Raw genomic sequence first — 15148 nt, 5'->3', positions numbered from 1 at the left:
TGTTCACCTATTTCATATGCTGGGTCATATTTTTTTATCATTTATATACCTTTGAAAATATGCTTTAGAAACCCTTAGGTAGAAAATTAAAAATTAGTCAAACATGGCAGAAAATTATATTAGATATGCTAAAGTTCTTTTTTCAAAAAAAAAAAAAAAAAAACGACTACAAAATGCAGCCATTCCTTTTAAAGATGAGTAGGAATCTGTGTAAAACTGATATAGGAGTGCTACAAGCCAAGTCATTAGAAAATAAGAGATTGCAATCTATTTGCATCAGCCAATCTGACTTCATGAATATTGAGCAGATCTATTTTCTAGTTTCTAGACTTTTCACAGCAACTTTTCCTTCATCCCCCTAAGGATCTTTAATCTCCTTCCCAAATTGCCGATTTCATTTAGATAGAGGAAATGGTCTCACCATGATTAATTGGGAGCTGTCCTATACTTCACGGTAGTTTGCGCAAGTGCTCAACTTTGGGGACATTTCATTAACTGTGCCCTCTGGAGTTAACAAGAGTTAACAGCTTTCTAATGTCAATCTATGCCTATGGGATCCTAATCAAAAGACAAAACACATGGCAATCCAGCAGATTTTATAGAACAGAGTTCCAAGTTTTAACTAAAATCATTGGTCATTGAAAACATGACCCTGCTTCACATGTCTACATAGTGGGTCAACTAAATATTCATGGTTTATTTGTTAACTCCTAATAGCAAGTACCTTGTGGATAAACATGGGCTTTGGAGAAAGTTTCCACTGGAACCTACCCCAAAACTGTTAAGTCTGTAGCATAGGGAGATGGACATGAGGTTTGGAGTCAGAAGATTTAGGCTCAGGTTTGGTTTAACAACTTCCTGATTATATGATTTGGGGGCTCAGCAACTTCTTAGTAATCTGATCTGGAGGTAAGCCCACTAACTCTCTTTGCCTCATTTTCCTTCTCTGTAAAATGGAAATAGAAATAATCACTTTCTGAAAAGGTTGTCTGAAGAATAAATGAGGTGCTATATTTGAATGGGCTTTATGAATGTAAATTTCACGATCAATATTAAATAGTGTTACTAGCTAATGACCTTAAAGATGGACTATCATAAGGATATAATGTTACTGGATGGTTTGTGCTCTGTTTCTGTCCCTGTAATCTCAATGCTATACTAGTGCCACAGTTGCACTAAAGAGAACTGATTAGGTCATGAAAATCACCATTTATTAAATGCATATTACTTGTCCATTTATAATAATATGCATATATATCCTCATATAATCTCCACAAAACCATACTAATGAGGCATTATTGTTAATATCCCTATGATACAGATGAGAAAACTGAGGTTCAGAGAAAATGAGAGCTGCGATTTCACAGCAGCCTTTCTTACCTCAAAACCCATTTTTCCACACTATGCTGTTTTATGAGTCCATTACCTAGGGGTCTCCACCACTGGGGTTCTACAGTTATTTGAGATCTCTAACTAGATCAGCCAGTAAGACCCAGGCAAAGCAAAGACCACCCTGAAGGTAAGAAATACTGCAGGGTCTTGCACAGTAGATGTTGAAAGCCACCTGGTAATTCCTTGATGGTTTCTGGTTTTTAGTTTTGATGATGTTTCTTCTATGCTTTCTAATTGGCTCCTGGGACTCCCAAAAGACTTGCATCTTGTTTCCTTGACTAGACTACTGAAAACTTTCTGAGTATCACACCCAGTACTTGTATTTCTCCTTGTTATCTACTATACTTTGATCAAAAAATATGCTTTAGTTTGATTTGGGACTTTCAACTCATTTTACCTTCTTATAAATTGCATTCATGTGGTCTGGAAATAAATTTTATACATAGATCCAGTCCCTACACAACGCCATTTATCACTTTTGTATGTTTCTGTTGCTATTTTCCATTTCATGGATGTAAATTTGTTCTTTCCAGTCAGACACTTGCAACAACAAGGATTATTTATTTTCCTAGAATTTTTCACAGCACCTGGGTGCACAGAAAGAGCTCAGTAAATACTTAGGAAATATTGACTAAGTGAAGCTATAAAGTATAGTACACAGGAAATATCTCTTTGTAAGATCTGGAAAGCATTTCTGAGATAATCTTATGTTACCAACAAAACTGTGATGACTTTCCAATATCTACTATCATCTTCTTTCTTTAACCAGTCATTAACACTGAGTTATCCATTTTTTATAATAATAATTAGTTCATAAATGCAGGATATAAAGTCTGTGAACCTTGAAGTCCAATCTGTGTAATATGAAAAGCTCACTGTTCCTTTGGTGCTAAAAAGATCTAGAAGTGCAATTAATTCCTACATCTATGACAGTCACTAAAAATGCACGAACAAATGTCTGTGGGTTGTGTGAGCACACACATACATCACATACATCTGACACTGGCAACTCCCTGATGCGAGTGCCAAGGAGACGCCAGGGTGGGCTGTTCTGAATAGCACAATGCCCCCACTGAGCTGCTACATGAGGCTTTCTGAAAACCCCATTGCTCTGCTCCAGAACCCTCAGAGCCCTCCCTCAGACCATTTTCTCAGAAGCTTCTTATAACCTGTCGGGTGCTCCATGGCGTACAGTAGCAGAGAATAAGGGCCCCAGGCGGGACCAGTACAGAGGACAGGAGAATTCTGGGCATGGCCCGTGAATGTGCTTTTCTCACCAGATGCTGTGTTGGCTTGTCCTGCTTCCTGCTTCTTTTCTCGCCTTTGAGACCATGTGAGTCCATGCCTACTTTGGTTTCTGCATATGAAAACCAGTTCCCCAAGTACGTTGACAGTTAAAGCACTAAGCGTCATCTCCACACTGCCTTGCCATACACACACTCTCTCTCCATACTGAATATCCTCTTTAGTGAAACCCCTAAATCAAATGGATGATTTAGCAGATTTCAGCATTTCCCTTCAAGATGCTAATTTCCATTAACTGGAGAGAGCTATCAGTACGAAATATGATAAAAGAAGACCTTTAAATCAGAAGCTTGAAGGCTTGTCTGAATGTAAACATAAAGGCTTAAGAAAATGAATCTCACTTGGGTGACCCAAACTATAAGACATGAAGGGCTTGCCTTTACCCAAACTATAAGACATGAAGGGCTTGCCTTTTATATTACATTCTGTTCCATGTGGAAAAAGCCAGTTTACAGGAAGAGGGAAGAATAAAGCTAATCAGAGGGAAGAAAGAAGGAAGCAGAGAAAATATTGATACAATCCAAATTAATAGATCAAGTTATTCACAAATTCCTGTTCCCTCCCTGTCCTTGAATTCCATGGGAGAGTCAAATAGTACATCATTAACTTTGCTCATGATAGGAAGTGAAAAACTAAACTTCTATCACTTGCCACCAAGATAATGTAACTAATAAAGAGTCTTACATAATGAATGCACATTTTCAAAGGAGTTCATTAATTCCAACTGATCTTATATTTGTTAAGTGCAAGATGTGTGAAATGCCTCTGACATAAACGGGCAGGTGGTCACCAAGCCAGAGGAAGCCTCTTCAAGCCAGGTATCGGCAGGGGTGGTAGAGAGGCTGGTCGGTCAAATAATACAGTCTGTGAGGCTTACTGCTGACAAGCGCAGGCTAACCATTGGCAAGGTCAGAAGACTGAATCCAGGCCTATAATTAAATTTTTTAAAGGTTTTTTTTTTGGTTTGTTAGTTTGTTTTTTAATGTGGACCATTGTTTAATGTCTTTTATTGAATTTGTTACAATTTTTTTTTTTTCTGGCCACAAGGCATATGGGATCTTAGTTCCCTGACCAGGGATTCAACCCACATCCCCTGCACAGGAAGATAAAAGTATTAACCACTGGACCACCAGGGAAACCCCTATAACTAAACTTTTAAATAGAAAAGTAGAAAAGAAGAGAAACCCACACAACTAAGTGACCTAAATACACTAGGAACCGAATAAAAACATTGATGGGGCTAGGGATCGTGCAGGGATCTCAGCTGACCTGGAACATGCCAGCAGAAGGCAGCTGGCTGTCAGCAGGCCAACTTAAACAGGAGGTAAAATATGACAAGAATAACTCGTGAGCTGTTTTGGGGGCCCAGCATCTTTGCCTTATCTTCTCAGACTTAAAGAACAAGGCTCCTGAAGAGGCAAGAAGTAACACAGGCTCTTTCTACAGTGTGGCATGAAGACTAAAATGGAAGCCACTGAAAATTTTAAAACGAGTCCATTTGTGTGTGTATATGATTGTAGTGAGACAAGTAGAGATCTCAGAAGCTCAAGATAAATATTAGCTGGCATAGATTGACTGCTCCAAGATATCACAGTAATTGTCCTTTAGCTTCATAGTCACAAAGAGGGCTGCCATCGGGGTGAACCCTAATCAGATCATGTCCCAATTCCAACCAGGGAAATAGGGGGTTACTACCCACATACCCATCAGGCCTGAAATAAGAGGTCTGCCATTAAATATTGAATTGGTATGCAAAAAGTCAAACTCAGGATAATTTTATTTTTATTAGGTTTTCTTCCTAATCCTCTATTATGTTGGCCCATTTTGGAAATTTGAAAATGTGATGTGGTTGGGGGTGGGAGGACTCCTGCCTCAGTTCACTGCCTCTAGTTCTCTGCTTTCCTGGAATCCTTTCTCTTCTTTCCTTGAAAGATCTGCAATTGATTGGTTGAGCATCATCACTACCTGGAATCTTGAGGTAGTGACGATCTTTCAAGTAGATCTTTCAAATCCCGGTATGTCCTTCAAGTAAGATTAGGACCCTGCCAATAACTAGGGATATGTGACTCCCCCCAACAGATTGTAGGAAAGAAGGAGAGAAAAGAAAGGGTTCCAGTAAAGCAGAGAACTAAAGGCAGTAAACTGAGGCAGGGGTCCACTCCACCCCCAACCACATCACATTTTTAAATTTCCAGAATGGGCCAACATAATAGAGGAACAGGAAGAAACCCCATTACAACCAGTTACCTGATATAGTAACACTGGGCTAGACAATACTAAAGGCAAGCACTTTACTCACCTGTTTATATTAACTAATTTACTTAATCATCAAGTAACCTAATGAGACACTACTGTTCTCAATTTACAGGTGAGAAAATATAGGTTAGGTAACTTTCCCAAAGGTATACATCTGATAAATCATCTTCAAACCCAAATAATCTGACAGTCTGGCTCAGAGTTTCTGCTCTTTTTTCTAAGCTATATTTTATTTTTTAACCGTTAAAAAAAAACTGAAGTTCAGTTAATTTACAATGCTGTTAGTTTCAGGTGTGCAGAAAGTGATTCAATTATGCATATCTACAGACACATGTGCAATATTCTTTGCCATTATAGTGAAAGTGAAGTTGCTCAGTCATGTCCGACTCTGCAATTCCATGGATTGTAGCCTACCAGGCTCCTCCACCCATGGAATTTTCCAGGCCATTAAAGGTTATCACAAAATACTGAACATAGCTCCCTGTACTATACAGTAGGCACTTGCTTTTTATCTATTTTATATATAGCAGTGTGTGTGTGTGTGTGTGTGTGTGTGTGTGTGTGTGATTCTTCCCACCAGCCAGAATCCATGCTCTTGACAATCATGCTCTACTACCTTTCAGAACTCTCTGGATTCTAATGATGACTATTCACCAACAACTCAGAGGCTAGGTGAAAGCCAAACTAGACATTCACCTCCATCTGGGACGGTTCCAGAACCCTGCCCTCCCCACTCCAGCCCAGTCAGTGAGCCCTAGTGCATTGTGTGAACAAGACTGTAGATGCCTTAGAAGAAGGCTAAGCACAGACACTCTCAGGCTGACTGAATCAGGATTTTTTTTTTTTAGAAAGCTCCAAAGAAAATTACTGCTAAACGACTGACTGAACACATATTGATGGCTACATGAGGGAGGAAAAACAAAACAGGAAGAACAAATCCACTCTAGAAATGTAAAACTTCGAAGCTGAGGCCTTAAGAATCATTCTACCCTTAATTTTGCAAATATGAAATAGAGACAGAGAAAGGAAGTGGCATGCCCCAGAGCTCATAATCGTTCAGTATCAAAACAGAAGATGGGATAACAGCAGTGACAAAAATGACAATAAGAAAATATTAAGCACTCATTGAAGATGGCTATGTTCCAGAAGTTGTGATAAATACTTAAGATATATCAGTGCATTTACTTCTCAAGATATCCTAAGGAAAACCTTATCATTCTCATTAAAAATAATAATAAAATAAGGCTCAAAGTGGCTAAACCCCTTGCCTGAGGTCAGAAATTCTAGGAGGTACCACAGTGTGAAAGTTGCTCAGTTGTGTCCAACTCTGCGACCCCATGGACTATACAGTCCATGGAACTCTACAGGTCAGAATACTGGACTGGGTAGCCTTTCCCTTCTCCAGGGGATCTTCCCAACCCAGGGATCGAACTGGGGTCTCCTGCATTGCAGGCGGATTCTTTACCAGCTGAGCTATCAGGTAGGCCCCAAATCGGGTGTCCAACCCAGGCCTTTCCAAGCCCAGAACACAAGCTGGCTCCTGATTCCTTCTCCTGAGATTTTCCAGGTAAGGCTTAAAATAAAAAGTGCAGTTATTTCCTGCCCTGAAAATGACTAGTTTCTCTTTCCCAATCTGAAGAGAAATTTCTCACCATACTGACTCAGATTTAATTCCCCAATTCTCTGAGGGTTTCTAGGTCCCTATATCACTTTCAAAACCCCACTTAAAAATGGGACAATGCTATTTTCCAGCTAACCTATTTCCTAAGGAGTTAGCTAGGGGAATAACGCACATGAAGTGAAAGAGATGTGCTCCATAGCTGTAAGGTTATGTTACTTATTACTGTGGTTGTTTTTCGCTTTTCGGGATTTTCTCTTCCTTTTCACATCGCCTATCTGGAAGAGTCACTACCGATAGCAACACCAAGAGGCTCTGGGCTGTCACCTCATTTGCCCTGACTGACCCTGCAGGGACATAGGACAACTCCCCTCAAAGGGGAGAACTAGGTGGTAACAGGTGAGGGGGTGAGTGAGTGATGTAAGGGCCCAGGGCTGAGCTGGCCAGGGCGTAACTGCGGGTTAATGTCCTTGGAAGGATGTCTCAAAAGAGCAGCTTCGGAGGAAGCCAAGACCCTGGTTCTTCTCCCCAGCACTTAATAAAATTCTGGGATGATTATCCATCTAGCTTATCACCAGACAGGCTCAGAAAATAAGAAGAAAGAGCGTCAGATATATGTTTACCTTGAACTAGATTAAACTCTACTTGCCCAAACTCTCTTAAATACTAAAAATAATAATATCCCCATTTTACAGAAAACTGAGGCACACAGATGTTAAGTAATTTGTCCAAGGTCATCAGGGCAGTAACAGCAGGGTCAAAAGATGAACCTATTAGTCTGGTTCCAAAGTGGGTAACACTTCACTACAAAACATTGGCTTCTGTTTCCTATTAAAAACTGTTAAAGTGTCCGGAAGTCTGTTTTAGTCAACACACATTCTTTCACTGATCTTTGAAAAATACACTGCAAATATGTCTTCCCTTTGGATTAAAGTGAGAACATGTCTGCTTGATCCTCCTAAAAATGCAAGGTAGTATAATCTTTTGCAAAAAATGAATGATATCCTAAGGGTCTTAGTTAGGCTGCATGGGGCACCTCTTTAACCCAAGAGCAGAAAAGATGGGCCAGTCTGGAGAATGAGGCACAGAAAGTAAACACCCAGAACTAAAGAGTTTCTCTTCCTTTATAAGTTTTCTCTAGAATCAATCTAACTTGACGCCACAGACAAAAATTGCTTGCACTGTTAGTTAGGAAGACTCTTTAAACCTCCATCCCACACTCTGTCCACATACCTCTTTGAACTTAGCATAAAAGGCTAAAATAAATGTCTCACTAAAACTAGGTCTGTAGATCATCACTCAAACTGAACTAGATATTATATTAGATTGGCTACCTATATCATGTTTCATAATTTAACAAGTGTGTCCATGTGCATTAGATCATTTCATTCCCACAAGCAGAGGAAAGGGAACTATCATTCATTGACCAATGCCCACTGTGTGCCAGGAAATACAGTAAGATTTCTATCTGTGCTTTTTATCTATTCTTCACAGAGCCCCAGAGGGACTGGTAGAATTCTACAGATAAGTAAACTGAACCTCAGAGTGCCTGAGTGAATTTCCCAAAGTCAGACATCTAGAGAAAAGCTGACATTCAAACCTAGGTCTTCTGACTCTAAACCCCATTGCTGTACGCCATTATTCATTCATGGTGCCATAAATCCCACTGATGCACTCTTGAGCTTTTACAAATCTAACTGCTTCATTTGTGTGTGCAAATGCCCTATAAGGAGTGCACCAAAAATGGAGTCATTAGCTCAAATTCAGATGTGGGTTGGTCAATGTGCCTCATGCCACAATCACAATACCTGCTTATTTCACTGTTTCACTTGCACGGTGTTATTCCTGGAAAGAACTATGGGGATACCAAATGCTCCATTTTGTGAAGCCATCAAAGAGCTATAATCTTTCCAGTGCAGGTGTATTTTTCCAGTTTCAGGTATCAGAATCCTGAGCAAGCTGTCAAATACCTGGTTCATCACCACTTCTTCTGTAGTATCTGGATCAGGGCCTTGCCCACAGTGGGTGACCTATCAGTGACTTCTGCTTATTTCCCTTCTGTTGTCTCCTTTCTTCCATTGGGACAGAACTCTAACTACTCAAAGCAGACACCTTGTTGATGCCTATCATAAGGTCACTGTTGACATTTCTTTCTTTCCCACCACATCCTGAAGCAACCACCATCCCCTTTCTTATCTTCCTAACCAAACTCCATCCACCCTGCAAGGACAATCTAAAGTCCCAGACTGTGAGAGCGTCCTCAATCCACTGCAGGTGTCAATCTATCCATCCTGCTCCTCCCAATTTAAAACATTCATCAATTGAACTACAGTTCACATTAAGCTATAAATATAGTAGAAAAGAAGTTATGTCAAAGCACCAAGTTCTGCCATTCTTAACGAACGCTTCTTTCTGTTCTTACACGTATTGACGGTTAAGTGGCTCATGCATGATACTTTTAATCTCCTTGATGAAACTATAATCACTGTGATGGCAGGGCCCTCATCCTACTTCATTTCTTCACCAGCCACTTCCACCAACACTCCTAACAGTGCTTAGCCTACAATATACTCCAAAGATGTTCGTTAATGGGTTTTTGGCATATGTGCTCAGTCATGTCCAACTTTGCGATCCCATGGACTATAGCCCACCAGATTCCTCTGTCTATGGAACCTTCCAGGCAAGAAGACCTTTGGAACTAGAACCACAGCAACAAGAGATAAGGAACCTAAATATCCATCAACAGATGGAGGGATAAAGAAGATGTGGTACATATACACGATGAAATAATATTACTCAACCATAAAAAAGGAACAAAATTGGATCATTTGTAAAGATGTGGACGGACCTAGAAAGTCAGAAAGAGAGAAACAAACATCGTATATTTATGCATATATGTGGAACCTAGAAAAATGGTATAACTATTTGCAGGACAGGAACAGAGACTCAGATGTCGAGAACAGGTGTGTGAATGGGGATGGGTTGGGGGGATGAATTGGGATTCTGGGAGGGACACATACACATTACCATGTATAAAACAGATGGCTAGTGGGAACCTGCAGGATAGCAGAGGGAATTCAGCCTGGTGCTCCGTGGTGACCTAGAGGGCTGGGGTGGAGAGGGGTGGTGGGCAGGCTCAAGAGGGACAGGGTGTATGTATACATAGAGCCGATTCTCTTTGCTGTACGGTAGAAACCAATACAACACTGTAAAGCAACCATAACCCAATTGAAAGAAAAAAAATAACGAAAAGACTGATGAGAAACCTGTGAGATGAAAGTGCAACAGGTAGAAGGGGGTAACTGCACTCTGCCCTCTGGTGACAAGCCGCTGTGCCACACGGCCGGCGCTGTTGATGGGAGCGTCCGGAGCTGCCAGGCACTGCAGACCATGCCATTCTGAACCATGGCATATAATCTAAGGAAAGTTATAAACAGATTCTTCCATGCCTACCATATGCTGGTCCTTTACACTCATTCTTTGCTACTTCTCATTACAAGCCTCTGAGTTGCATGCTACAATTATGAAGATAGGGGAAGTGAGGCATGAACCTGTAACGAAATTGCCCAAGGTCACAAGACTTCAAAATTAGTGGAGCCACAGCTTCCTCATCCATTCGTCTGCTGATGGGCATCTAGGTTGCTTCCATGTCCTGGCTATTATAAACAGTGCTGCGATGAACATTGGGGTGCACGTGTCTCTTTCAGATCTGGTTTCCTCGGTGTGTATGCCCAGAAGTGGGATTGCTGGGCCAAGACTCACTCTTTTTGACTCTGAGTTCATTGGAGTAAGGGAATGTTCCCTGCTCTAAGTTATTACCTCACTGTGCATTCCAGAAGTTGGAGAGGTGGGAGGAAGCATGGAATCTGGTGAAAAAGCTAAGGACTCAAAACATTGTGAAAAAAGTAAAATGGCATCCTAAGAATTTCTCGAATTTTTCAGATAAGTGTGAAGATATATCCCCCAAAATCCATCTCAAACAGCATTTATTTGAAGTCTCATGTTTTATCTTTTTAAAAATTCATGTAGTTTTTAATATATTTTACTGCATATCCATCTATTTTTTAATATTAAAATGTTTCAAGTTATTTATAATGGAGTCAACCTGACATCTCAGGTAGGTCCTGCATGGCTCTCAAAAATCAGATATGCATACACTGCTATATTTAAAATGGATAACCAACAAAGACCTATTATATAACACATGGAACTCTGCTCAATGTTATGTAGCAGCCTGGATAGGAGGGGATTTGGGGGGAGAATGGATACATGTATATGTATGGCCGAGTCCCTTCCCTGTCCACTTGAAACTATCACAGCATTGTTAATGGGCTATACCCCAATACAAAAAAAAAAGTTAAAAAAAAAAGAGAAAAAGAAAAAAAAAAAATCAGATACTCTAGCTCCCTGAAAATAACCACAATCCAGCCCAGGGATTATGTCACTGGCATAAAGATGGATGATGGGGAATTAGAAGATCTCAGTTTTAGACCCAGCAAATTCTGTAACTCAGGATGAAAAGTCAATACAGTGAGCCTCCCAATTTATTTTTATATTTGAGGAGTAAAGAGTGAAATGGATAACCTCTAAGAGTCTGTCTCATCAAGGATCTGATTTCATTCATCATAAATTTTGACCTTCTGGGAAATATTGGAAAGAAGGCAGGATGCTATACAAGTCACCGTTCTGGATAATGATGACCTCTGCTCTCATCATTCAGATACAGAAAGTCAGAAGACATGGCATTAAGAAAGGCATGCAAAAAATAAGACAAAAGTAGAATCAGGAAAAGATCAATAATAAAAGTATTTTCTAATTAACTGGATAAAAGATGAGGTTTTGATTATCTTAAACGAGGCACCTTAAAAAGCTATTTATGATTATTTTCATAATCTATATTTTGTATGATCATATTTAGAGCCTAGATTCTTTTTAATGAAGCAGTTAATTTTCTGCCCTCATGACCATGCAATTAGTGGCAAAGAATTCTCTGCCATATTAAAGAGTCAAAAAGATTTGAAGTGAAACAGAAAATTATCACCAAGCTCTTTCTTCCATTCTTGCCTTTCTCCATGTGCTATAAGCCTTAACTCTAAGGTTTCCTAATATCTAAGGTCTGTTTTCGTTTTTACCCCCTACTAACCATAATTTGACAGTAGATCATATGTTCAAAGTTTAAAATGTGTGCTCGCTTCGGCAGAACATATACTAAAATTGGAACGATACAGAGAAGATTAGCATGGCCCCTGCGCAAGGATGACACACAAATTCATGAAGCGTTCCCTATTTTTAAATCCACGAACCTACGGACACCTTATCTTCAACAAAGGAGGCAAGAATACACAATGGAAAAAAGACAACCACTTTAACAAGTGGTGCTGGGAAAACTGGTCAACCACCTGTAAAAGAATGAAACTAGAACACTTTCTAACACCATATACAAAAATAAGCTCAAAATGGATTAAAGATCTAAATGTAAGACCTGAAACTATAAAACTCCTAGAGGAGAACATAGGCAAAACACTCTCTGACATAAATCACAGCAAGATCCTCTATGACCCACCTCTCAGAATATTGGAAATAAAAGCAAAAATAAACAAATAGGACCTAATGAAACTTAAAAGCTTTTGCACAACAAAGGAAACTATAAGCAAGGTGAAAAGACAGCCTTCAGAATGGGAGAAAATAATAGCAAATGAAGCGACAAAGGATTAATCTCAAAAATATACAAGCAACTCCTGCAGCTCAATTTCAGAAAAATAAATGACCCAATCAAAAAATGGGCCAAAGATCTAAACAGACATTTCTCCAAAGAAGACATACAGATGGCTAACACATGAAAAGATGCTCAACATCATTCATTATCAGAGAAATGCAAATCAAAACCTCAATGAGGTACCATCACACTCCAGTCAGAATGGCTGCTATCCAAAAGTCTACAAGCAATAAATGCTGGAGAGGGTGTGGAGAAAAGGGAACCCTCTTACACTGTTGGTGGGAATGCAAACTAGTACAGCCACTATGGAGAACAGTGTGGAGATTCCTTAAAAAACTGGAAATAGAACTTCCACATGACCCAGCAATCCCACTGCTGGGCATACACACTGAGGAAACCAGAATTGAAAGAGACACGTGCACCCCAATGTTCATCGCAGCACTGTTTATAATAGCCAGGACATGGAAGCAACCTAGATGTCCATCAGCAGACGAATGGATAAGGAAGCTGTGGTACATATACACCATGGAATATTACTCAGCCATTAAAAAGAATTCATTTGAATCAGTTCTAATGAGATGGATGAAACTGGAGCCCATTATACAGAGTGAAGTAAGCCAGAAAGATAAAGACCATTACAGTATACTAACACATATATATGGAATTTAAAAAGATGGTAATGATAATCCTATATGCAAAACAGAAAAAGAGACACAGATGTACAGAGCAGACTTTTAGACTCTGTGGGAGAAGAAGAGGGTGGGATGTTCAGGGAGAACAGCATTGAAACAAGTATACTATCAAGGGTGAAACAGACCACCAGCCCAGGTTGGATGCATGAGACAAGTGCTCGGGGCTGGTGCACTGCGAAGACCCAGAGGGATGGGATGGGGAGGGAGCGGGGAGGGGGGATTGGGATGGGGAACACATGTAACTCCATGCCTGATTCATGTCAATGTATGGCAAAAACCGCTACAATATTGTAAAGTAATTAGCCTCCAACTAATAAAAATAAATGGAAAAAAAAAGTTTAAAATGTAACAGTCATGGAGAAAATCTTAAAATATTTCGTATCTAGAATATTTGTGTATGTGTGTGTGTGTGTGAGAGGGGGGTAAAATGTAAGGCAGAAAGATGAAGAGGAGGTGTGAGTTTGGTTTACTGCTTCACTATCAGTAAGAGATAAGGTGCTTATGTTCCTGTTGTGTCTGGAAAATGTTTCAATACCTGCTTTTAAATGATGGCACTTGGGCTGGGTTGTGGCAGCAAGAGAGTAGACAACCTTTTAGATCAATTTCCCTTATTTTAAATTCTGAAAACATCTGTACATCTATCAATCTCACGTCTACCCATTTTTCTTCAAAAGCAATGTCTTATTTGAAATCATTTTCAGTGAGGAAAAACAAGGGGAAAGAATAGATTAAAAGGAGAAGTGGATGGGGACTAGAAAAATAGAGGTTGGCTAAACATTGCCAACATTTGCTGGTGCCAAAGAACATATTCTGCAGATGTGTTTGTATATTGTCATTGACTAGGCAATGAACTCTTTGCCCCACAGCCAAGAGCCTACGGATCTCTAGGTCCAAAATGCCACCCAGTTCCTAGCCCCACAGCTGTCTCAGCTTCCCAGAGTGGCCCTGCCAATGTTATTTGGGTTTCTCAGTTTTCCAATGGCTTTCTTACCCTCAGTTATTCTGCAAAGCAAGGGTTCTCTTTGCCAATTTACTTCCTCCTGGGCCTAGGATAATGCCACCATTCTGTGTATCAGAGGGAAGATGAAGGAATATTACCTATTGCTGTGGGTTAAGGAAAGAAGGTAGGCATAAGAAAGAAGAACGGAATGAAGGGAAAGAAGGCAGAGAGGAAGCTGTTCTCTGGCACATGGGGACTCTGTCAAAGGTGGAGAGTGAAATGATGCGTTCAAGGCTGACTCTCCTCTGTTCTTTTAGACCACTTTGTCCACTGGAATTGTGAACTCAGACACGTTGGAACCTTCATTCTTTCTGTAAAGGATTTCCCCAACCAACTGGAAAGGAGATGATGACTTCCTTACGAATATAATGTTTGCAGCCTGACATCTCATGAGCCCTCCTTGCCTATTCTAACTTGACAAAAATCACCTGCATGTAATGCTTTTATGTTAAGGGAGAACATCCCCCAGCCCTGCCCTTGGCTTCAGCAGATGAGGCCTGCTGGGGACTGCTGTACCATTGCAGAACTCGATCAGGTCACCTAACTCCCTAAATTATTCTAAGGCTACACCCAACTATAAATAAGAATTGGATGATTCCTGAACTTAATACTAACCTCATTTTTATTAGTAAGATAGTAATAAAAAGGGTTTAGGATTTGGGTCATCTAATAAATATTTAAGACATCTTTTCTCATACAACAGTCTTAGTCAATAACCTCTCTGAAACCTTCTGTTTAATTACAAATGGAAATTGGAAATTATTTGGTCAACCTCATGAGCTTCTTTGAGAAGCAAATGGGATCAAAGATTAAAAACTATGCAAAACAAACAAACAAAAAAAAACCCTCTGCAAACTGTAAAAGGATACAGTTGGGCTAATGTTAAAAATTTGCAATATTAATATAAATGGCAACCCTTACTGGGCACTTTCTTTGCTTAGCCATTGTACTAAGGGTTTAATTCACATTATTTCATTTAAATCACAAATTTAAAAAAGATTTGTATAATATCTAATTTTAGAGAGGATGAAACTGAGGTACAGAGATGTGAAGCATTTTCCCAAGACAGCAAGTGTTAGAGCCAGGATTCAGACCTAGATTTTTTAAGTAGCAAAAATTCTGAATCTGAGCAAAAGTGCACTAAAATGAGTCTGGCCCTACTAGGCCAT

At 39.8% G+C, this 15148-nt stretch overlaps 1 protein-coding gene and 1 non-coding gene across 27 annotated transcripts in view; one reads left to right on the top strand and one right to left on the bottom strand.

Moving 5' to 3' along the window:
* Positions 1-15148, bottom strand: part of DLG2 (discs large MAGUK scaffold protein 2) — a 2233668-nt gene that overhangs the window by 855948 nt on the left and 1362572 nt on the right. The gene's annotated exons all lie outside the window — the stretch shown is intronic.
* Positions 11756-11862, top strand: LOC139031944 (U6 spliceosomal RNA). The gene has a single exon (XR_011484493.1). It is a non-coding gene; the product is annotated as a U6 spliceosomal RNA (small nuclear RNA).

The sequence above is a fragment of the Odocoileus virginianus genome, chromosome 28 (genome assembly GCF_023699985.2).
Source record: "Odocoileus virginianus isolate 20LAN1187 ecotype Illinois chromosome 28, Ovbor_1.2, whole genome shotgun sequence".
Taxonomy (NCBI): domain Eukaryota; kingdom Metazoa; phylum Chordata; class Mammalia; order Artiodactyla; family Cervidae; genus Odocoileus; species Odocoileus virginianus.
Note: the sequence above shows the minus strand (reverse complement) of the source record. Positions and strands in the feature narration are given on the sequence as shown.